Source organism: Ornithodoros turicata, chromosome 9, assembly GCF_037126465.1.
Source record: "Ornithodoros turicata isolate Travis chromosome 9, ASM3712646v1, whole genome shotgun sequence".
NCBI lineage: Eukaryota > Metazoa > Arthropoda > Arachnida > Ixodida > Argasidae > Ornithodoros > Ornithodoros turicata.
The window spans coordinates 32,717,329-32,742,197 of NC_088209.1; the positions used below are offsets into that span (position 1 = coordinate 32,717,329).

A 24,869-nucleotide genomic window follows, 5' to 3' on the forward strand; every position below is an offset into this window, starting at 1 on the left:
CGGAGACAGCGGGTACGCGCAGGGAAGTTGAAATATGTGCCGCATTTCAAACGAATTCATTTTCTCACGTTTCCTTTCTACTTCATTTTTTATGCATTGGCTGACCAGGGTTGGTGAACCCTTCTTGACGTCCATCACGCATGCGCAGAGTGACATACTCGCTAAATTTTTGTTCATTTCGCTGTCGCTTTGCGTACGGTTTCCATTTTATTTCACAGTCCCCCGTGTATCTCAGTCGCGCTACTGCTAGACCACATAGCGACAGCCCACAAGCTAGCTGAAGACTGGAAGGTGGTGGGTTCGAACCCTACCACCGGCTGTGCTATCTGAGGTTTTTCCTGGGTGTTCCGAAGACTTTGCAGACGAGTGTCGGCACAGTTCCCCCTGAAGTCGGCCCCTGTCCCTCACCCCTTCCTCCTGTCCTCTCTCCATCTGTCCACGTCTGTACGCCGCTCATTGCCACAGTTGCTTCGCGGTGCTAACACGAAATTAAAAAAAAAACATGCTAGTTGGCGTGATTGCGCTGTGATTTCTACGCTGCTCCAAGTCAACATCTCCTAATTCTTCTCCCACCAGTCACTCCTCTGCAATCTCGTTCCCGTCGATGTGCCCAGTGTATGTGTCCGAAAAAAAATTCATGGCTGGTTTTGAGTCCCTCTCGTCCTGTTCTTCCCTGTGTCTTCGTCACTGTACCGGAACTCCCCAAGTCCATAATGTAGCCACAGCCGTGCTGCTACCGGCGATAACACGAGCCCATGCCGAGTATTATCTTCCTTGCGTCAACGTTCTTTCATTGACCGTACCCTCTTTTGTTTTACCGCAAGACGACACCTGGAACGAACCGGAGAACCACGCTGCACGGAAGAAGCGACGTCCCAACGTGCGTCACGCGTTTGTTTCGAGCTCAGTTTCGTTTTCAGGCCAACGCCACGTCGTGCATTCCGCCAGTTTCCGTTATGCTGTCGGGGTGGAGGCGGGTGGGCCGTACCATGCGAATGTTGGCATCGTGCGATGCGTGTGTGTGGGAACGTCTGGGAGAATGTCGACAAAAACTACGCGCACGGGCGAGAAGCGGCGGTTAATCTGTGCTTCTCTCATTGGTTCAAGGTTATACTGTCGAATTGGGATGCGAATGGTTTTGAATTTACCCAACGACGTCAGCAAAAGTAACACACACCGCAAAGCAGAGCTGATGGTGAAATTGGACTTTTGACGAGCTAACGTCCGCTCGTTGATGTCTGATGTGGTGATTTCGTGATTTTGGTCGGATAAAAGAGCAGCACGAAGAAAACATTTTCAGTTGCTCAACCACGCAAGCCACGCGTGACGTGATGGGATAGTGGAAGAAAAAAAAAGGGGGGAATTAACTCGCGACGAAGTCAGACTAGCTATCCCAGACCACTTACCACGCATGCAGTTAGTTGGGAAAAAAAAAAAAAAAAGAAGACGACGAAGAAGAAAAAAGTAGAAAATCCAGCAGTTGTGGGAGGGGGGGGGGAGACAAACATCCTCAACTAGTGGGGGCAATTGTCGCAAACAAGGAACCAGAAAGTGTTCCCAAAACGTCAATCAGATGCGTTTCTTCGAGGAAACGTATAGGAGCGCTTTCAATGGCTCTTACGCGCAGTTCCTGCCGTTGATGACGCATTCTTCAGGCACCTATTCCACCCTGCTTTCCCTGCCTCATATTACAAATCAACAACAAAAAGACCGCAGCACACCAGACCTCCAAGACGTGCACACCACACAGCCAGCAGCATTCACGAGACACCAACAACCCAAACCCAAGCCACAACGATTCAGCGCGAACTACATCAGACGTCGGCGGCACTCGAGAACACGCCATTCCCATTTTCTTGCGTGATCTCACTCGAAAGCACACACGTGTTTTCGATATCGAACCCTATCTCTCGCTTGCGGTTAGGTGGTGCTGAGGGCCCCGCGTCAGATTTCACACATTCGGTCGTTTACGTTCGGCTCTGGCCGGGCGCCACGGTGTCTGTTTTCTGTTTTGATTTGACGCTCTCGCTTCGTGTTTGCCCTCTTCCCGGCGAGCTGGTCGGTATCACTCACCGGATAAGTGAATTATTGGGAGCCTGGCTTTTCGCTTGTACCATGAGCGCTGTGTCGCATAAACCAATCACTTGGTTCGCAGGACGAAAGGGTAGCCGTTGTTCTCCCCATCTAATCCGCCGTGCCTCCTGCGACAGGCAGTGATTGTGTAGTCTGCCGCCAGGATGTGCTGAAGGTACCCCACCCCAACAACACCGAATATCCTCTGGATGTACGAATAATGTACTAACGGCTTCGTACGTCCGACGGATATTTGGTGGATATCCATCGGACGTACGAACTCACAAGGACATTATTCGTACATCCACAGGATATTCGGTGTTGATGTGGTAATGGATCGTATTTTTTAATAAACGTGTCCGTTATCGTTGATTTGATGCTTTGGACGAAGCGGAACGAAGAATTAAAGTTTGAGGAAGTTTGTTGAACTATTTGCACTATCAACGTTCAACACTACTTATCGCGATTGGAAAATTAGATACTACAGGTACGTCCTCAAGCAAGTGGTTATGGCTATGGTTATGTACATATATTCATTTACGGAGGCACACCAGCGATGCTTACATGCAAAGTAAGAGAGAGAGAGATACATCATGACGATGATATGATGAGTTTCCATGCACGTGTCTAAAACTTTTTTGGATTTTAGCGGAGCGACTGGTAACGGGACACGAGTTACAGATCCTGGAGTTGAAAAAAAATTAAAAAATAAGCCACACGGACAGAAGAGACACATTCTTCTGTCCCTGTGTTTGTTGTGGCTGACTTTTGGTAACTGAATTGAATTTGAATATAAAAAAATGGGGTAGATTGAATTCTGCTACTCCCATAATGAACTCCTAAATGAATAAACCCTACAGAAATGGGGGAAAGAAGAGGTAGAAAAAAACATCATCCCTCCCTCTCCCCGACCTGCATATGCACATGCATATCTACATCCTCTAGAAGTGAACGGAATGGAGACTAACTATATAAGCACAGAACCAACACCAACAACCTGCGCTGTGTGCCCTGGAGAACTACCTCAAGGACATACGTGCTGAAATAGTCGTTTAAATCATTCAGTGCTTTCACACATCAAGCGTCATGGAACAGCTACCACTTTTTCTTTCTGTTTCTATTCTACTCTACAAGAACAGAACAAGGGAGTCGACGACACATGCGTAGCACGCGGTACTAAAATACAGTTTCAATGTCACAGCTCACTGTAAAGTTCTACAAGTGCTGATAACGCTGCATCTCCCTCCTTGGGTTCCCATACACCTAGCACCTTGACTATATCGAAGGTCCAACTATTCGAGAGCAGATTTCAACGTAGCTCTTTGGGGTGCATATCTTATGCAGTGCATGAGGATGTGCTCCGTGTTTTCTACATGCAGTTGCACAATGCTGGACAGTTTGCTTAGCTACCCTGCAGACTTTATGCAGAAACTGTCGACTGCAAGGAACATTCAGGTAAAGCCGATAAAGAAGTGTCTGATCAGGTGTCGCTGTATGCTGGACGGAACACAAAATTTCTGCCCCGGGACTATCTATAGTGAAGCACGGATGAACGTCTGTCTATACTTGCCTTCTGCATATGTTTTCCGTCAGCAATTTCAACACGTTCTTCACACCCGACTTGGAATATGTCACCAGGTGTTCCGTTGACGGTAGATGTGCTATGTCTGCTAATAAATAAATAGATCAATATCTCATCTGCAGTTCCGTTACCCCGTACGCCTGTATGTCCAAGAATCTATTGAGTTAGTATGTCGTGCCGTGAATCTACTGCTTCCTTGTATGCGATGAGAATGTCTCGTACTATTGGTAACTATTTATTATGTAACAATCACTACAACTCCATATTTAAATATGTGATGGTTGTAAGTACAACGAATATTTCTCCAATGAGAAACTTTCGTGTACTAGGTACTAGGTGATGGTTGTGGTGACTTTCACTAAATGAGCCACAAAATTCGCGAGTACCCAGAGAAAACGGTAATTAGGCACCACTACTGTCACCAGGCGGAATTCAAGCAGTGCAGAGTAGAGCTTTCCCGTTTCCTGCAGCCCTTCGAGATCCGGAAAAAGTTACTGGGTACCAGGGTTTAACCCTCCAAAGAAAGAAAAGAGAACCAGAAAAAGCCACACGTGCGCAAAATTCATTAAATGTTATTAAAAGTCGAAAAAAAGACATTAGAAAAGACTTAAAAGACATTAAAAGAGTTAAAAAAGACATTAAAAGTCGACTTCCGAAACTGAATGCTACAGACGTATCGAGCATAGTTATTAGAGACTTTTAGTGTACCGCACGCTATCGCCTTTTCGTAACTAAGGGATAGCGTTCTGCGCACGCGCAAACCATAAAGAGAGCTTCGCACAGTGCGCGGAACCACCACGCTATCTCTTACGTACGCAAAGGCGATAGCATACGATGCACTAAAACTCACTATTGACGCAAATACAAATATACCTGATGGCAATTGATGTTCTGAGGCTGGAACACATAGAAGGGACAAATACATACAAAGCCTCAAGTGCATAGAAATTAATGGTAATCCAGAAGATGTGGGTTCGACTCCTACAGCTGGCTAACCTTTTCAGTGACTTTTGTCTTTCTTCATTACAAATATACCTTCAAGAGTTCCGCTGATAGTGTATGTAACACAACCAACTCCACATTAAACAAACACGACCTACTACTCAATAACAACAACAACTACACGAATGACGATGATGTGAGGTGTGTACCGCAATTGTTCAACTACCCACTAACCGTAGTTTAAGTGATGCGTGTTCTTAATGAGCGCCACACTTTCCATATATATATATATTTTTTTTTTTTCTGAGTGATAAAACTGGTATAAATAGTACAACGGACACAACTGGTCACTAGCCACGTTACTACAGGTTGCTTCTGAATGAAATGCCAGGGACCAGAAATAATACGTTAGTGACACCTATTACAAAAAATAATGGAAAAGGCGCTTAGTAGCCTCACTTTTTAGGAGGTCTCCTTCATCGACAACTGTACAGGTAACGCTAAACGTCAATATTCGAAACTAAGGTGGAACAGTGATCTAGTATTTATTCATTTCACTACACCCCATAGGCCCATGAGCGCGTTGCAGCCGATCGTAAATAAACCAGTTAATTCGACTTAATATGCCAGAATATGCCAGCCGCTGGAAATAAATGACTCCCTGAACACAGCGCAGTTAAGCAACTTGATACGAAAGTGATTTGCATATGAGTGATATGCTACTTTTCTGGCCTTTTTGTTATTTATTTATTTATTGCCTTTCAGCAGGTGTTTTTGTGGGGGTGTTGAAAGATGTTTGGATCATGAGGGGGAAGGGGTGCCGGGAAAATCCCTGCGCCGATCACCCGCTTGCTAAACGTTTAGAAAAATAATTATATTACCCCTAACTCCTTACCTTTTCGACGCGATGAACTTTTAGGACGTGACACTATTTGATGCAGGCGACACAACACACAAATATCACTCGTATCTGGCACACCTTCGCGACAGGCTTTCGAAGAGCGTCTCGGTCACTCACATCGAACAGTCACGATTGCGAAGCACAAACTCCGCCACAAAAAATTCGTCACTGTAATCAGCACGATAGAATAAGAAACTGAATTCGTCGCAGGTAAACAGAACCAGGTCAATGTCTCCGAGCTCCTACCTTCGCGAAGCTCGCAAATGCACTGCGTTAATCTGGTCGGGCGCTGTTTGGATGGGTCGCACCTCGTGGTCGCCCTGGCGGTGGGCGATGGAACCAGGGGTGGTCGGCGCGCGGCATCACTGTACTGGATCAGCTGCTCTGGCTCGTTTGGCAGCCCATATTTATCGAACGACTGAAGACGATGACAGCATTCGTAGATCGCTTTGTAAGCCGTGTAGCAAGCGAAAGATTAATGCGAAGTCATTCGCAAGGAGCCTCTTGTTGATGCTGTTTCGTGAATGCAGCGCTAACTTCGTAGGATGTGTTGCACGTCTCGCCATTGCCACGGAATAGCACCCATGTTCACTAGATTAGTAATTACTACTTAGTGTGACTAGCTTTCCTCTATCCAACATCATCATCATCACTGACATGAGTTCTAGAGTAGCAAATCATGCGATCGTGAGATGTAGATGGATAACTGGCGAATATGGATTACAGTCACAGAGTAGATCATTTCGATTGTACGGCTTCACCCCAATGCTCAGTAGCTTGCAGGAAAAACAGCCTTGCAGGTTTATAGATACGTGTATTTTTCAGATTGCTCGCTAATGTTGCGCCATCATTTTGAACCATTTTACTTTTATTTTGTAGTTGACGAATTTGCAGTTTGACGTCTTGACGATTTTTTTTTTAATTCCGTGTTAGCGCCGCGAAGCAAATGTGGCTATGAGCGGCGTACAGACTTTGACAGATGGAGAGAGTACAGCAGGAAGGAGTGGGAGGCAGGGGGTTACTATGCGTCCTGGGACGACTTCAGGGGGGAACTGTGCCGACATTCGTTTGGAAAGTCTTCGGAAAACCCAGGGAAAACCTCAGACAGCACAGCCGGTGACAGGATTCGAACATGTGTCCCTTCCCAGTCTCGGCGTGGAAAGCGATCATCCTAACCACTATGCCACGGCAGCTGGTCCTTGACGAATATATTCCTGTTCAACGTGTTCGCACTATGGTGAACACTATGGTCCTTCTAGTTTACCATATTCGCACGGACCACCTAAAGGAAGCGCCACGTTTGCTAACGACCTGATTATAGTCGCGTCCAACCTATAAGAACGGCACGTCCGTAGTCCGTCATCACTCATCAATAACAAAGTTACTCCGCTGGAGGAATTATATACTCGAATGCCACCAGGTGCCGCCTATAGGGTGCCCATACTTTCGATGTCAGCGCACCACTTGTCGCGACGCAGCGTTGCGGCTATCTGTTGAAGCCAATAGGAACAAGAGTGGGGTGGGACTTACAAGTTCCGTTCTTAGGTTGAACACGATCATAGAGTCCGGACTTAAGTCAAACCTAAGCCAACGCTGTCACATGTTCTCTTATGACCCTCGGTGTAATAATCAATCAGTCAATTAAATACGCGGCCAATCATTTACAATCGTGTGTCATAGCCAGGGCTTTCAAGTGGCGTTCTTGGATTAAACACGACCACAGAGTCCAGACTCAAGTCAAACCTAAGCAAACGCTGTCACATGCTTTCTTATGATGTTCGGTGTCATAATCAATAATCAATTAAATCCGCAGCCAATCATTTACAATTGTGTGTCATAGCCAGCGCTTTAGTTACTGTGACGTCACTGTCACTAACTTCCGGTTCTTGTTCAGTCAGTCACAATCAAGCTACCGGTTCGAAACCAAACTTGCTGATTTATTGATTGCTTGATTGTTTCTTCTTCTATCACATCACATCACAAACTCGCTGATTACGTCTTGCCACATCTCAAACTGTTCTCAATCCCCCTTATTTCGGTCGCGCACCCACTGTTACGTCCGCCAGGTTGCGATAGCTCAGAAAGCGAAACCGAAACCGGATGTTAGCAGGCCGTCCTTTTTTCTAACTTATCTCAAAAAGCAAGAAAAAAAAATCGCTCTGTTGGATGGAATGTTGTATATGACATGTACACGTAATTTGTAGTCGGATGGAACTCTAATATCAAAACAAGACAACAACCCCAGATTGTTGGCTCGACCCCTCGCTTCTACACTTAAATACCTGCTTTTTATCGTTCAGAAAGCATGGTTCCCACTAAATTTAGGAATAAAAACTTGAGGGGTTTTCGAGGACCTCTTGAGGTCCAGACGCCATTTTGTCTGTGATGCAAAACACAGTTTATGACTAGGGCTTCAATATTTTGCAGAAATATTTTCCAGCTACAGGTATCACATGAGAGAATAAATGGGGATTGCACAATATCAGTTCCCATATGCGACTGACAAGTACTGAATTTTAAAGGTCGTAGTACATCAAGAAAAGGTATTAATAAAATAGAGGGTGCCGTTCATTTCTTGCTGCTGATTCCTAATGCAGTAAAGAGTGCTAACTCCCGTTGTTTTGAAGCGATACAGTTATGACTCCGGAAAAGCGTAATTTGCACAAGCAGTTCCATGAGAAAATGATGCAAAACCAAGCGTTTTGATGGCCTGTAAAAAATAAAAATAAAAGAAATCCAGGTTTTGCAGACCTTGAATATGGCGCTTTCAAATTCTGATGCATTCAAGGGTTTCAAGTTGTGACAGCCTAACCAGTCGCTGTCAACAGGCCCCAGTCAACCACGAAGTACATCAAGACAGCAGCTCCTCGAATGGACCGTCATGTGCCATGTCTCACGAGTTTATGACTCCGTGAACTCCTTCTGCTCCTGCGCGCCCTTTTATTGCCACAACTGTGTGGCGCTGCAAGCATGGTCACTACACAAGTACAGCTTGGGACAAAAGTTTACGGAACACGGCACTGGCACATTTCTTCATCGGAGCGGCCCCCTGTCAGATATTAGGAAGAGATCGAACAAGAAACGGGTGACCGGCTATTATGTTAATCTTTCAGTGTGTGTGTGTGTGCTCCTTTTGGCTGCTAGGGTTTCGTCCCAATAGCGAAATGCGACACCCTGGTGTTCCGTAAACTTTTGTCCCAAGCTGTACCAATGGGGACCATGAGAAAGGCGTTATTTGACGCCGAACGCTATTTTCCCTCGTCCCCACATCGCAAATCCTTTGGTGCTAATGAACCGCACGAAGCTATGCTAATGTGTGGCACTGGCTACACATTAATGACAACTAAAGACATAGTGTATCGGTGCACTTTCTTGTCTTTTTGTTTCCTGGTCGCGCGTACACGACACCAAATTACAGAGGTGGCCGCAAAAATCAAACATTCCAATTAGCTAACGAGCTCCCAAAGCCAGACTCATGTTTCTCCAATTATACGTGGCCAACTGCCAAACGTTTTCCCTCACGATGTCGTCCGACCAAATGCTACACACAGCAGTAGCCTACGCACTGCAGAAACAGTGGTCGTAAGTGGAACCGACCTGTAATTGCCGACCTGCTGGCGCCGCCCCGAGACACAAGGCGATTTTTCTTGGCCCATTTGGTAAGTTGCCGGTGTCGTGTGTTCTTCACTGGAACGAGGCAGACGCCAGATTCACAGACGTAATTTGATCATGTTCCAAGAGAAGCGGAACCAAGTCTGAGGTAAGCGATTGGAAATCGATGGGTATACGACGACTAATAACGCATCCATCTTGGTGCAAGTCAATTTCAGGTCGCAGAGATTTGTCCTGGCGCTTGAAATGTTTGCGCAGTCGATGAAGCTGCGAGAAGCCAGCCACGCTGACAACTCGAGTTTTGGTCTTCTTTTTTTCTTTTTGTGCTTCGGAACTGGGTTATACAAGCCATTTCTTTTACATCCTAGCAATCTTCGTTGTTTCCATGCAGCAGGGGTCGTACTGCCTCTTCTGGATGGCCCTGATATCCTTTTCTTCAAGATACGGGGGCGGATTTTGAATCTGTGGGTTCCTGGGCCCTTGGCTTCCCTTTGTCACACCTTTGGCAGTCAGTTGGGGGTATATGTTTATTATGAAAAAAAGAGGGAAAGGTTAGCCTACGCTACGGCGGCTTGCTATTCCCAGAAAAAAGAAACAAAAAAGACGCCGGAAGTAACCGGAATCCATGTTGATGGGAGCCCATATGCATCTCCGTTTTGTCTTTTCCCAATTCCATTTCCAAGAAATCTCTGCAGCTCTGCGCAATGCCGCGTGCCTAACCAGCACTCATTGAGTTCAGCTGCTTTACAAAGGAAATTTTAATAAAACATTTTACTTTTGAATTGCACACACACACAAACACACACATATAGAGACGATGATGATATGGGGTTGATGCCGGCGAGCAGACTGGCCTAGTGCCATTTGTAGACAGTGAAAGATGATGATGGAGATAACGATTCAGGGGATCAAAGCAGGGTGAAGAGGAGTGTTGATGACAGGAAATCCCAAAGGTGACGGGGACCTTGGTGCATATGAGCAGTACCCGGACCAGGGATCCAGCATCTTGCTTATTGTAAAGGGACGGTTGGTCGATTGCATGCATTCCGTGCTGCAAAATCTCGCGTTCCCGCTGGTACACTCTAAGAAAAAAAGGAGTACTTTTACTCCTTTTGGGGACTAAATGCATTGCCACAAAAAATAGTCCCTTTCGGGAGTAAATGCACGGGAGTAAATGAATGTCACAGAGTGGAGACTGCATTTCACGCGCGGTTGTAAGGGTCCCAGGTACATAATTGGTATGCATGCATGAAAATACTTTGAACCAAACCGTCAACCGTGATATATCGAGTGATGTAAAATCTTGCGCCATACTAGGGCACAATTTGCGAAGAACGATGCGCTAACTGTTTCTTACTCTGTGTGGCTGGAAAATTGCCACGTTGTCTGAGTTATACAGCCTTATGTCGTTCAAATTGACAAAGGGCACATATTTACGTAGACTGTTGCATTCAGGAGACCATTCGCGGCGTTTAGTGACAATTTGCAGTCCTGGGGAGTAAATGCCGGGACTAAATGTCGGGTTAGGGGACTAAAATTGGGAGTAATTGCAGACTAGGGGAGTAGAAGCTGCAATTACTCCCGTTTTACTTCTTTTTTTTCTTTTTTCTTAGAGTGTAGACAGGGCAGCCCATAAGTAGGTGGTGCAGTTCAGTTCGCGCATGGGACTATGCACAAAGGCGCACAGCCAAGGCGCTGCCTCATAACGGGTGTAAATGCAACATTCAGCCGCACACGATGAAGAAGAGATGCGTAGTCAAGTTTTTCCAGTGTCGTTTGAAGTTTTCTTCTATGTTTCTCAAACAATGGGCAATGCATTAGCTTGCATTAGCTGGGCATTAGCTGGGCAATGCATTCAGCTTCTGCAAGATTCTTGGACCTTGGTCCAGTCCTCAACAACAAGACAAGGCCATGAAAGCATTATGTGCATTCTTGAAGAATAGCGGTATATCGAGCCGCTACTGAAGAGCAAGTGTAAACAAAACACAATAGTACATGTGATGCTCACTACAGAGTGTCACGTATGATAGTCACTGCCATATTGGCAAAACTCACAAGAAATGGAGCTGCAGGCGCCCTTTTGGAGTTACAACTCCCGCTCAGTTAGTGAAGAAGAAGAAGAAGAAGAAGATGCGTAGTGGTGCGGAAGGCGACGAGGGAGCGACAGAGAGAGAGAGAGAGAGAAACGGATCCACTGCGTGGAACAAAGAGTAGGGTGTCATGTCATGCAGCTACTGTGATCTCGTCTTGTCTGCAGAGATAGCACCGACAAGGGCCCGACGGTCACCTTTGGGGAAGATGATAGAATGGGCTGAAGGTACCTCATGCATTACCCCGTAGGACAGCCTGGTCAGCCTCTTCACTGGCGGTATGTCCACATGACCAGGTACCCACTATGCCCACTATGCCATTATCCACAGGTAATACTATGCAGTAGCCCAGGTTCAGCTCCTCCTTGTACGATTCATGCACGTCAGCAACAATGGACACACACATTGCATTGCACGTAAGTCAGCATTCCTATTTGCGTTCTCAATTGCGTTATGGTAAACGAAAATGCATGCTCAGAGCAAATATCTCTCTTGTACTCTGCATAATATTCGAATAAGTTACAGAGGCAACGACATGAGCAATACATGTCAAAATAAACTTGAAGGAATAGGCAATATCGTAACTAACAGAAGAAGGTGTACTTTTTGGTAGAGATGCATCATATGCATGCCTGCAGCGAAAAAGAAAGAAAAACAGACAGACAAAACACAGTAACTGAACACGACAAGGTAGTGTCGACCTAAGCTGAGTGATGTCACAGATGTTGACAACACGTACACTATCTCGGTCCTACACCGTGGAGTGCGCAGCAATAGCACGTAGTGACAGAGAAAGAGCATAGCACAACACACGTACATTGTGTGTGTGTGTGGGGGGGGGGGGATATGTTTATTACGAAAAAAAAAAAAAGGCAGGCGAAAAGGAAAGGTCAGCCAGGCAGAAGCCGTCGCATTGTGGGGTCGCAAACAGCTCGCAACGAAAAACAGATTCCTTCTACGCAAAAACTGCCCGCAGTTCTCTTTCATGCAAGAGAGGAAAGCTGGGCTGCTCGAAAAATTAATTTGAACGGCGACATGAATTCCAAAGGAAAATAAGCGTGTCACTAAGTGAATACGTTGCCCACCAAACTTAATAAAGTCAGCAGGGCGAAGAGCGTTAAGACAAAGGCCCGGTGACCATTTCCTTCGATGCAAAGGTCTCCTTTTTGTTGCTGTCGTTAGGCGTCGGTCTTTCAGAAAGCATTATCGAGAGACTGGATGGTGACATCAATCTAATTATGCTACGCCCAGAACGCCCAAGATATAGTGCTCCGAACCTAGAGGCACAAAAACTAAGTACAAAAAAAATAAAAAAAAATTGAGGGGGCTTTTTTTCCATTCGGGAGGTCCGCGATGTTCTGGCCGTAGAATTTACTTTCGTGGCTTCTAATTTAATTCGAGCAATTAATTTAATTTAATCAATGAGTTTAATTTTATTGATTAAGTTACAGATAACATTGGTTGCATTGGTCTAACGTATTGGCTGCGTTTATTATTTACTTTAATAAATTCATCGATTTATCCCTACACCACAACGCACCGCCCAAACGTCCACGTTCTTAAAGGGAGACCCCTTGACAATTCGAAATTCTTATAGTGACTGTGTAAATAACAATGAGAGAACTGATGTTCTGAGGCTGGAACAACATGGAAGGGACAATCACAATACAAGGCCTCAAGTTGCCTAAGAAATTAACGATGAAAGATGAAAGTCACTGAAAAGGTTACCAGCTGTAGGACTCGAACCCACATCTTCTGGATTACCGGTCCAATAAGTTCGGGATATTCTTCAGAAATTAGAAACAAAGTTGCTAATACAGCTGGGAAGCTTATATCGAAACCAAAACTCTTGCAGGCACCCTATCCGGCCTCATGTTCCAACGCCAGCTAGATACAGAAGGCCTGCTTATTTCCTTCTCTCCCTCTTTCGCTACGTGGACATATAAGGTCAGAATTCGTATTGTACTGCCGCGATTCGCCGTTCTGCGAATTCAAGAACTTGCAAATGATTGCACCTAACTCATAACCTGTAGACATGAAACTGTTGAGAAAATGTGCAAGCGTGATCTTGCAGCTACCACCGTTGTTGTGTCCTCTCTGATGCCACCGGTGAGGGATACATATCTCGCAAGTCATAGGCAACAAAGGTCCAGCACTCTAAGGTGGTGGTGCTGCTTGTCGTACCACCATCAGCGCTCGAAGCGAAAAGAGAGGGATTAAACGGGGGGCAATTACAGCTTCTCGTCACCTATAGATTGCAATTACTCTCTATTTGAATCGCCTGACCCCAAAATTCGACGCAGTAATATTTTCTAGTCCTGAGGAAACGCCATTATGATTCCAGAATCTAAGACCTGCCTAAGTAACTCGATCACTCTCTTCATCATCGGGAAGTTCCACAGGCTAGCACCACTGCTGAACGGGTATAGAAGAGACTGGCAAGAAAATATCTCTCTTTTTCTTTCTTTCTTTCTTTTTTACTAATCAATCAATCAAAATATCGAACCGTTTCATTTCATCCTGTGAACCACAATCCAGAGAGCTGAACTACAGTTCTCGGAGCTTCACTTAATCACATTTATAAGGGACAGGTATCATGCGGAGTACAGGTGTCAGTTTTTTGCAGGTAACTCAGAGCTAAAATTACTAGCGTGTTGACGGAGTTACAGCCGCCAGTTCTTTTTGCAGTTCTTTGTTTGTAAAACTTGTACATGATTGAAGTCACTGGCAATATGGCCACAATTATTTGTTGATGTACATTCATTCATGTACATACATGTTCATTTGTAAATGAAAGAACCCCAGGACTGCAATACTTTACAGCTTTCTTGTGCCACGGTATCGTCCAGAAATTCTCTCTTTAATGTCTTCCTTACATTACGCTGTTCAGCAACATGGCTGCATAAGAAGACGTGGCTGCACGTACTCCACCAAAAGGTACGTTGTATCTCCTTGCCTCAACCTCAAACATATCTCATCCATGCTTCGCTCGTCTCACAGAATGGAGCTGTGTCGTCACCGCGGTGGCGTTTTGGGCCTCCTGAAAATAAGCTGTCGTGAAGACATGCTTATGGGCTCTATTATTTTCTTTGGAGTGCCAACATATTTCATGTGCGGCATACGTGTATTTATTTTCGATGCGGGCGCAACAGGGCAATTTGTTTTCGCACGACAGGCGGACAAAAACGCTCAGCGACGCTGAATTTATGGCATGTCACATCTGCATGACGTTAACTATGATCGGATAACATCATGAACAAGACGACCCACTCTTGTCGACAACGTCAGCTTTTTCTACTGTCCGGTTGAAGGTTTGTCCCTTGAGACGTCTAGTATATTGAAGGCTGAGATGCATGGAGATAATGAGGCGTGAAAAGTGATGCTCCCGGACTCCTTCACAACCGGGACAAAGTCTTAGCAACGGCAAGGAAGGCTGTGCAATGACATTTATGCGGCTGCACAGTATTTCAAAAAAATTGCAAAGTAACTGCTGTCCGTCTGTTCACGAGTGCGGCACATACACACACACAAAAAAAAAAACATAAGAAAGAAGACAGGACTAGGAACACTGAGCGTGCTCATGCGTGTGTCGCTGCTCCAAATGTTTTCTTTGGACGGCAGAAGAGTAAAGTTCGTGTCATCATAAATTCAATAGCTTCCGACGTGCATTATAAATTATATTCGCGTGAATCGAAGAGAGCTTGTGGACAGACATTTTTAGTCTTCGATTTCTTTCGTGTCAGAACGTACAGCACAGAGACAACGAGGCCCGCTAGCAGCGCAGCCCTATTACAATTACCACCCGTGTTATATCTATAGAGGTGTAGCGCGGATAAGATAACCAGTATCCGTATCTGCAAGGTATCCGCGTATGAAGACCCGAAACCGCGCTAGTTGAAACAGATGTATCCGTGTCCGTATCCGCGCGGGTACTGAATATATCCGTTCATCCGGGGCGGTCACTGCATTTGTAAGAAAGCATTTGCACGCCAAAAACGTCATGTTGCAAGCGTTTTTACTTTTCAGCATGCCAAACCTTCTCTGGAACATAATGTCATCCACAGCGGTTAAAGTCAAAGCCATTCAAGGGACTGACTAGTACGGATATTGACATTGCGGATAAAATGCTGTTATCCGCGTGCACTGCAAAGTCGCGCTCGTTCTATCCGCATTTTATCAGCGCAAACGAAAAAAAGAAAAATAAATATGTCTGCAAACGAGGATGTAACTGCATCCGCGCACACCTCTTAGTTATTTCGAGAAAGAAAAAGGAGAAGAAAGTAACTCATTTCCCCTCATTTGTTTTACATATAACGAGTCTTAAATAACGCGTCCTGGAGTAGCCAGTCCCGAATGGCTTGGGACTAACATCGCCCTTTTTTTTTATCAATCAATCATGGTTATTTCGACGTTGACTCTCTTTGTCCTGGCCACGGAGAGCGTTCGCGACAGTGCAGGGCTTAACAGAACATTAAGGTTTAGTGGGATTGAGACATCATCAATCTGGACGGTTCTTTTTGGCGATGACAAATATAAACTAATGCAGCTTCCTCTGAGATGTAATCGGTGTCTTGTTCCCAGACGTTCAGACGTGCATAACGATAAGTTGTAACTCTCGTTATATTTTATCTATTTATTTATTTATTTATTTATATGAAAACCCAAAGGCCACGTAGGTCATTACGTGGGTGGAACACTGATAACACTGATACAAGAGAGAAAGGGGGGAGAGAAACAATATACAAAACAATGTCAATCTTGAAAAAAATAGTGGGTCAAAACAATACAAACACATAAAGTGCGAATATTCAAATTATTTTCCGAAGTTTCAGTTGCGATACAGATATTTCGAATGAATATTTTGTGTATGTCAAAACTGCCGTCGCTATGCTCCTAAGCGCTGTGGTCGCATCGGCGAGAACACATAGTATGACTTCAAACGCAGATGGGCCGCAGGACGTCTAGCTTGTCTTATTGCGTGAGTCGTAGTTTCTTGCTTCTAAAGGTACAGATATATATATACAGAATAAACACGTGAAACGTAGCAGGCGACAGTCGCGACGGATGCATTGATGAAAGAAAGCATTGTCTCCCAGGTAATTTGTATTCTACGCAACGAGCGCAAAGCGAATGGAGAGAAAGAAAAGCGTCGGAACTGGCGTTGACAGAAGGGGGATAGATCGCCGGTCGGAGGTCGAGCTGTCATGATTTAACTCGGATCCGGATCAGAGCTCAACACGTATGTATGTGTGTGTGTGTGTGTGAGTGAATAAAAATGCGGCTCCGTGTATGCTTTTTGTGACTCTTACAAGTGTGGCGTAAGCGTGCGCTGGCATAGAGCTGCGGTGTACTTTGTTGTGTTGGGTGGCCGTTGACCCCCATAGACGTATAGAAAATGACAGCACCGTCTCTCTCTCTCCCTCTTTTCATTTTTGTATGTATGCCTTGGTGACATTCTACTGCTGAGTGATTCTTACTTGTGGCTCTGGACACCCGTCGTTAACTCTAACAGCGCTAAGCAGAAAGTACTCGTATCGAAATACGAGGGACTCGTTTTATGTCCGGTATAACTAGAATACAAATGCAGGTGGCAAATCAACATCTCATTTTTATTGACTTAGTTACTTACTTTGTAACACACAGCGCAGTCAAAGAAAAGCCGACACTTCTCTTATGTCATTTGTGTTAAAAACAGCTGGTTACATTGTAAGATCAACACGTTTGTAACACAAGATTTAATGGAGTGCTGTCACTTTTTTTCTTTTTTGACAGCGCTTTGTGTTAGACATTATTTCTACAGTTAGCGTGGGCTACGTATACTGGGTGAGGCCGGCTGCTGTTTCAAACATGTTGATTAATGCTCGTATCACAGCAGGCTCGCAGTCGAAGAGCCAAGTCGCTGTTGTGGGCAGACGTTCTACATGGCCTAACCGTCTGACCATGGACTCTCTCAGGGTACGAAAGATAGCTTCATATACCCGAACATCTTTTCTTTTTCTTTTCTTTTTTTTTTTTAACATTTCCCTTAATTTTTCCCGCCGTCCACAAAACGACAAAGACAAAGCACTTTGCGGCTGCGCCCATTATTACCAGTAATAAGCTTCACTTCTGGCATAACGTGGGGACGGCTGGGCGCCAATCGACACAAAAGTACGGAGATAACTCTGAGTCCAGCAGTATACCCTGCATTTTGGGGTTGAGGTCAATGAACGTGACAGGTCAATCTTGACTGGAAAGCACAGTCAGACAGTGTTTTCCCGCACGTCTGACAGTAAAAGAATAGAATAACGTGATAAGGGTGGGGCCAATGAAAAGAACGCGACAAGGATAAGTTTTAAGCCCTGCAGTATACGGTTCTTTTGTAAGTTGAGCTCAATATTCTCGGTAACAAGCATCCGTTCTGGCTTAGCGTGTTATGACACTAGTGGCAATGAACATAAAAATGCAAGGGTAAAAGGGGGACTCGCCGCCGTACCCTACAGCACAGCATAACCTCAGGATTTGCTCGCTTACTTTTTTGTGTGCGTGTGCGTGCGTGGTAAGAACAGAGAAAACACTACTACACTATAACACTACAGAGAAAACATTACTGGCAAATAAAAAATACGCTTAACTATGGCGGATGAAGTTTATTCCTTTCATTTGTATGGCACCGTTCGGAATACGCGTATCACTTACTGCTAATACTGAAGTACTTTAAAGAGTATCTTACATACTTCTGAGGGTATTTAGTAGTCTACTCAAATTCCTTTTAGTTTTGAGTATTTTGCACTCTATTTTAAATACTTGTTACGTGGAATATTTAGTACTTTATTTTAAATACTACTTTTGCGCAGTATTTTGTACATGTCTGGACCGAGCGGGTTAAGGCGTCCCGCTCGTTTGTGGTAAACCAAGGTCGTGTTGAAGACTGGGAGGTGCTGGGTTCGAAGCCTACCACCGGCTGCACTGTCTAAGGTTTTCCCAAGACTTTCCTCACGAATGTTGGCACAGTTCTCCCTGAAGTCGGCCCAGGACGCATACCAAACCCCCTGTCCCCCACTTCATCCTGCTGTCCTCTCTCTGTATCTGTCCACATTTGTACGCTGCTCATAGCCACAGTTGCTTCGCGGCGCTAACACGAACAAAAAAAAAAGCATTGCGTTTGTCCTTTGTGTCTCACGTCACGTGCTGCGTGTGTGTTCGCTTCCGTTTCAACATTACTATTCGCACAACCCGTTTGTCTGTATAGTATGTCTGCTTTTGTGTGCGTGTACAGGTTAATGTGAAGTTCTGTTAGAGTTTTACAATACGCTGCAGGAGCCACTGGTACTTCATCCTAAGTGACTATATATGTCGACCTCGGCAAGACTTCTCAAGCATTTAAGTTTTGTATATGTGTCGTTTACTTTTGCTCAGTCTCTCTCTCTCTCCTTCTTTCTTTTCAATTAACTGCGGTTAAGTGGTCTGGGGTAGCCCAGTCTGCATTGGTCACGCCCCCATTTTTCTTCCTCTATCACATCACATCACATCACGTATCGAGTTATCGCACCTCCTCGCACCCATCCCGACCGACCCGTGGATTGGTTAACATGGCCCTGTTCGACAGAATATGTTGCGATAAGTCGATGCGATACGTTTCTGTCGCATTCCTGTAAACGCAGAGGACGGGGACGACACTCATCCTCGCCTGTTTTAGTAAGCCAGCCCAAGCAGCACAATGTACTGAAAGTCGAGTGCAATAGGGGTGGACGGGTAGGTGGAAGGCCTTGAAAAGACTCGTCAGGCTAAAGAACATTGATAAGACACATACCGTCCACCTCTACTGCACTCAACTTTCAGTACATTGTGCTGCTTGGGTATAGTTTCAAGAGTCTGTTCAAGATCTTCCACCTACCCGTTCACCCCTATTGCACTCGGCTTTCAGTACATTGTGCTGCTTGGGAAGTCACAGATTATGTCACGTCGCATTCCACGTGCGCACTTTTGTAGACAAACCCAGTCACGTGAGCTTACGAAAGGTTTTTTTCTTTTCCCTTCGCTTTCCTCGTCCAGACCGTATATGCATTGTCAGCATACCTCCCGGCGTCCACCATAATCTTCGATTACCACCAATTTGATTCGAAATCCCTCCCTCGTTCCTAATTTCACGCTCTTACAGACACAAAAACCGCAGTCTCTGCGTCTAAGCCTCCATATCCCCATATCCTCTGTCGGATCCCAGTCGCGCCATTCAGATATTCCTATTCACGCTGTGCCTTCATCCGGGGCTCGCATCCTCCTATTCAAAAACACGCGCCATATATAGCGCAACGGAAGCGATCTCGGGACGACGCGCTTTTAAAATTTCTGCCGCGGCTCAAATACCCCGCGGCATATTCCTTTGTGACACCTGTATATGAGGGCTCATCCCCCCTTCTCTCGTATATGGCCTCCACGTGAATTTGCCGCGGTCCTCGATATGCGGCGACGTTGAATTCAATGGATTATCTTCGGGGCATGTTTCTTTTGTCTACGGGTTTGCTCCCACACTGCTCGGCCTCTATCAATGCAGAAAGTAAACAGCGGGGGCCGGTTCGCATGCGTGCGGCGTAAGCTCAGTCGATCTTGGTTGGCGCTTCTGTTTTGAAGCGCAAACACGTCGAATATGCGTCACCTTGCGGGAAAGTTCTAAAGCGAACGACGGGAAGGAGCATGAGAAGGAGGCAGTAGTTTAAAGGTTCGCGAATTTCTTTCAAGGAAATTATCTGAGAGCTCGAAATAATAACGGCCGGAGCAAGGTAATTTGGATTCAAACTTTTTTTGTTTCTCGTGAACGCTCTGCTGCTTCAGGGAGGCTGTTTTCGATTGAAGGAATCTTCAAAATTGCATTTTCGGAAGCTTGATATATTGCGGAAATGTTACAGAGATATGGGTACGAGGTTTTCTTACTCTCGCGTTTGGAGAAAGCGGTAGGAAGTATGCGATCAAGGGCGTGTTACTTGGAACCGTAATCGCTGTGGCTGTGTGTCTGCGTGACTACAAAATTTAGAAAATGTATTATTTCACAGTAGGCTGAAGAATCCATATCGAAATCGCTCAGCCCGCGGGAGACCTGTTTTCTTTCCTTCCCGCTTGCGCTCGCCGGTTGCGTCCTGGAAAATATTTTAATATCGGGATGATAAACATGAGTCGTAGAAGAGAACGTTGCTGAGCATTTATTGAAGAAACGATATTGATACTGGGGTAATAATTTTAGCAGTACATCGGCGAGCAACGTCTTACAATTTTGTGCTGTTGCCGCTGCAGCTATTGCTTTGCAAGGAGCAGTCACTATATAGTACTGCGATTCACACGTGTCTGACTTTTTCAGCAAGTGAACGGTACCGAATCTTCGATAGCATCTTGAATACGTTTTTTTGTCATTAGAAGTGCGTGTATTGTATCATAACGCCGCTAGTAGGCATATAGGTTCTGCGAGAAACTTCTAAACTACCCCTCAGATAAGCCCGCTGTAAATGCGCAGTTTGCTCTTCTAGTAGTGCAGGGAAGCTTCTATGCAGGGCGCGTTAGCGCCATGAAAGAAGGAAGTCACTCAAAAGGTTAGCCAGCTGTATAGGATTCGAACCCACATCTCCTAGATTGCCGGTCCTGGGCTCTACCAATAGGCGATTTCAGATATTGCCTTGTGCCCCGCACGAGGGCCCTCCGTCGCCCAAGTCACGCGCATCGCGCAATGCATCGTGGGAAATGGTTTACATTCGTGCTTGCCTGCCTATAGCTCGAACGAAGGAGGGAAAACCGAAACCGTCTGCGCTCTTCTTCTTCTGTCTGGCTCATGAAAACTAAATCCCAAGGTGCGGTGGGGCATTCGCAACACTGCGCTCTATGGCGGGCCAGCCATGCAATTTCTGAAATCGTCTATTGAGCTAAGCTAACACACCTTTCCAACGACTTCCAACGGCGTGTTATTAGTGTGTTGTCCTTTCTTCTGTGTTCCAGCCTCAGGGCGTCAATTTCCAGCGTTATAGTGCCAGTATTGTGATACGCGTATTACAGGCCACAATGCACATCCTTCTCGGACTGTGCACGTCAGCTACTTCTCCCAGAGCCGCCTTTGATGCTTTAAACATTTCTTATTTTATCTCTCTAAACTCCGACGAGTTGGCCTCTTCAGTCTCATTTCCGTCACCGTAGCACAGAGGCCTTTACATTCCATTACATCCTATATTTCAATATCATATGTTGTTGTTTTTCTTCTCCCATCCAAAACCGTTAAATTCTCCCTTCGACACCACATCCAGCTTCGCCTAAACGCAAACCAAGCTTTATAAATTCACCCATCCACCCATAAGAAACAACAACGAAATAGAAAAAGAGAGAGAGACATACACGCACACAACAACCCGCATCCAAGCCGTGCGGTGTCACATATGGTCCGAGCAACACGTGATTCACTCTTGTAGCACGAGATCGGTCTTCCGGAAGCGAGGCTTGTATGTACCACCACCACCGAAGATCACAGAGGGGGGAAAGTGGATTTGCAAGCAGTGGTCCGACCCGTTTCTTCGTGCCCAGCCACGCATGTGCCCCTCTCTATACCTGAAGCCACGTGCACGCGGAGGGATACACACACGGGCATTGAATAGATGCGATTAGACGGGATCTCGTTGCGGTAGCCATAGCTTCCAGTGGATCGGTCCTGCGGGGAACCGCTTCATTGGCCATCGCCGCGTCTTCGAAATATGAGTCTGTGGCTAATTCTGCGACGTCCTGATAAACTGTGGCTTCTGCTCCGTTTGGTCATTTTTGGTCCGTGTGCCACGATGTGTGATTTCGATACCGGAGTTATGCGCCCCGTGTCAATTTACGAGGTGTACTGGGGAAGTGAGATTGTGAATAAGCATGATGGCAGCGAGATAACGGTGCAGGGATATGGGATGCGAATATTAGAGGCAGTTTCCCAGTTTCTTGGGCAGCCTGCTGGTACACGGCGATAATGCTAGTGACGTAACAACGAAAGGAAAAAAAAAAGGATAATTACAGAATACCAACAGAAACCTAATAGTGTCATGGACGACACATTGTCGGGAATTATGGTCGCCATAGTGAGCAACATATTGTTGCACGGATCCGTTCCGACTACTGGCATTATTAACTGCTTACACAGTACATATCATCGGGTTAATGTAATAAATTTTGTTTATATATATTAAAAGAACAGTCAAGTCTCATCTCTACCTATTCACAGCTAACTCAAACACGAGAAATGCTCTAGAGAACAGTGATTCACAAATGGAGGTCCGCAAGGGCACTTCCCGGGCAAATCCAGCCCACCAACGCTCTGCCCTCAGAGCTCTTTTTTTGGACACCATAGGACTTCGATTCTTATTGTGAAGGGGCTCATTATTTCATTCCCCACATCACCACCAGCAATGGAATAGAGTATCGCCCCTGGCGATGAAACTCCCCATTCATCACCTCGCAGTAAAGTTGTGGTTGTTGTTAATTCTTTCATTGCTATTTGTGCTATAAAAATACTAAATTATCTCAGTTTTGAAACAGCAACTATGTGGTTTGTGCCCGTACCTGTTGCTCCCTTCTGAGCGTGACCCCTTCAAGGGGTCCCCTATCACTCCCACCAGCCCAGAAGGGGTCCTCGACACATGCACGACTGAGAACTATACTGCTCTAATACTGAATTTTAACATTTCGACGGCCCCGCAGAGAACACTAAATACTGTCAATTCATGCTGTCGAGAGGAAGAGGAAGAATCAAGAGCAGAGGGAGAAAGGATAGAGAGAAGAGGGCATGTGCATACGAGGCATCAATCATGCAAGTGATTATTAATGACACTGCATGGTCTCACACGATGTTGTTCCAGACTGCAAGGCATTTCATTAGTCATCTTTTCGTCGGGTTTTCTTCTTCTATCGCATCACATCACATCACATCTTTTTGGAAAGCCGATTATGTAACTACTTATACATAAATGATTAATCAGAAATATTCAGGATTAACTTGATAAAGGTGCCTGTTTCTCCTACCACCGTGTTAAATGTATTCATAAGTTCCAATAAGTGTGTACTTATTTATAAGCATAACCTCTTGACACGACCGCCAAAAGGGTCGTAAAAGTTGAACTGCAAAAGAGTGTCGTCGTCACGAAGATCAATAAATGAATAAATGAGCAGTAGATATATTAGGTGAGCCTAAGACATAGACGACTCAAGAGCACCGGAGTAGTCCACAAAATCTCAACGGGATCCATACATTCCCACGATTAACTTATAATTTATCTGCGTGTGTTCATGGGTCAACATTTCTGTTGTTCTTGCTCCAATTTAATTCAATAATTAAATTCGTAATTTCTCTTCCGTAACACCTGCGCTTCGACCAATGTGGCCACCATAATTTCGCACAATAATCCGCAGCTTGGTGATTCTAAAGATTTCCATTCTAAGACATATCTGCTATGCTCCTTTACTTTTTTTTTTACCTATCCTATTCAAATGCCCCGTGCGCTTGTCTAAAACAAGATGAATATAAACCAGCAACATGAAATACTGCGCGCGCGCCCCATTAAAGGGTCTGGATATGGAGTTCCCCGTTCCGCTCTTTCATTTTATGTGCAAACATCCAATGAAGCTCGAAAATTGGCCGCCACCGTATGGCGCTTCATTTCGGGTCTTCCTTATCGGCTCTCCGATACATTAGGAAACTTCGTTTGCGTTCAAAATTTCCCGTTATCAGCAGAGAACGCACGTTCTAATGAAAAAATCGATTCCGCTACTTTTACACGGACTTACGTAGAAATTCGAACGTTTTAATACCGAGCAGAAGGTTTTCAAGTTCACCTATCATTAGTCCCTTCCGCATCATCCCTTGAACATTTAAATAGACGTGGTCTTTATTTATATTTCGCTTCTATTTGTTAGAAAACGAACATTATCGAGAAAACAAATTTTCCTATAGCTGGTTGACACATAGTCTGCAGCAAATGCTGCTTGTCGACATGATAATGTAAAATGAAACGGTAGCCCGCGTTTCCCTTAATGAGACGTTTGTACCTTCGTGCTTCGCATACGCGAAGCATATTCTAATAAAGTACATGACCTTCCATTTGAAGGTGACTGTACACATTCTGTCTTGAACCCAAACATTGTTCGCCCATAATTGTGTTCAGCACTCCCACTCGTGAGTCGGTATTACATCACGCCAGTTCGTGCAGCGTTTAAGCGACGTCAAGGAAAAGAAACGGCTGTAGCTTTAACACTGCACAACGATTTCTTCGATTTTTTTCCCATCGTCATAATCTCAATATTTCTCCCGGATGGAGAAAGTGAACGAAAAGAACCAATTACACGGATAGAGCATAGTTTTCTCAACTAGTGCTGTCATCACATTTCAATTTCTATTGCACGTGGAGTGTCGTTAAGTTTGACGCCACCTATATACTAACTGCAAAACAAAATGTAACCGTCTGTTGCAGTGTATACCACGTAAGGTCAACACTGAGGACGGTCGGGACCACTCAAACAAACCGAAGAGAGGAACATTCACCTTTAGGGGGGAGAGCGCATATTGCGCAGTTCGCTGAAAACACGGACCACTTTTCTCTGCCGTGTTGTCAGTGTCAACAAGAGGGGCTGAAGCCAGCACCGCTCTCTCTCGTTCGTTGGGTCGCGCAAATACACAACGTATATACCA

At 45.2% G+C, this 24,869-nt stretch overlaps 1 protein-coding gene across 9 annotated transcripts in view; it reads right to left on the reverse strand.

Moving 5' to 3' along the window:
* LOC135368658 (discoidin domain-containing receptor 2-like) overlaps positions 1–24,869 on the reverse strand; it is a 363,200-nt gene that overhangs the window by 304,475 nt on the left and 33,856 nt on the right. For 2 of the 9 annotated variants that reach the window (XM_064602085.1, XM_064602080.1), the window contains exon 1: positions 5,493–5,773. The exons of the other annotated variants lie outside the window; for them this stretch is intronic. The gene's annotated coding sequence lies outside the window, so the exon portion shown is untranslated. Of the gene's footprint in view, positions 1–5,492; positions 5,774–24,869 lie in introns of those variants that run through there. 9 annotated transcript variants of the gene reach the window in all.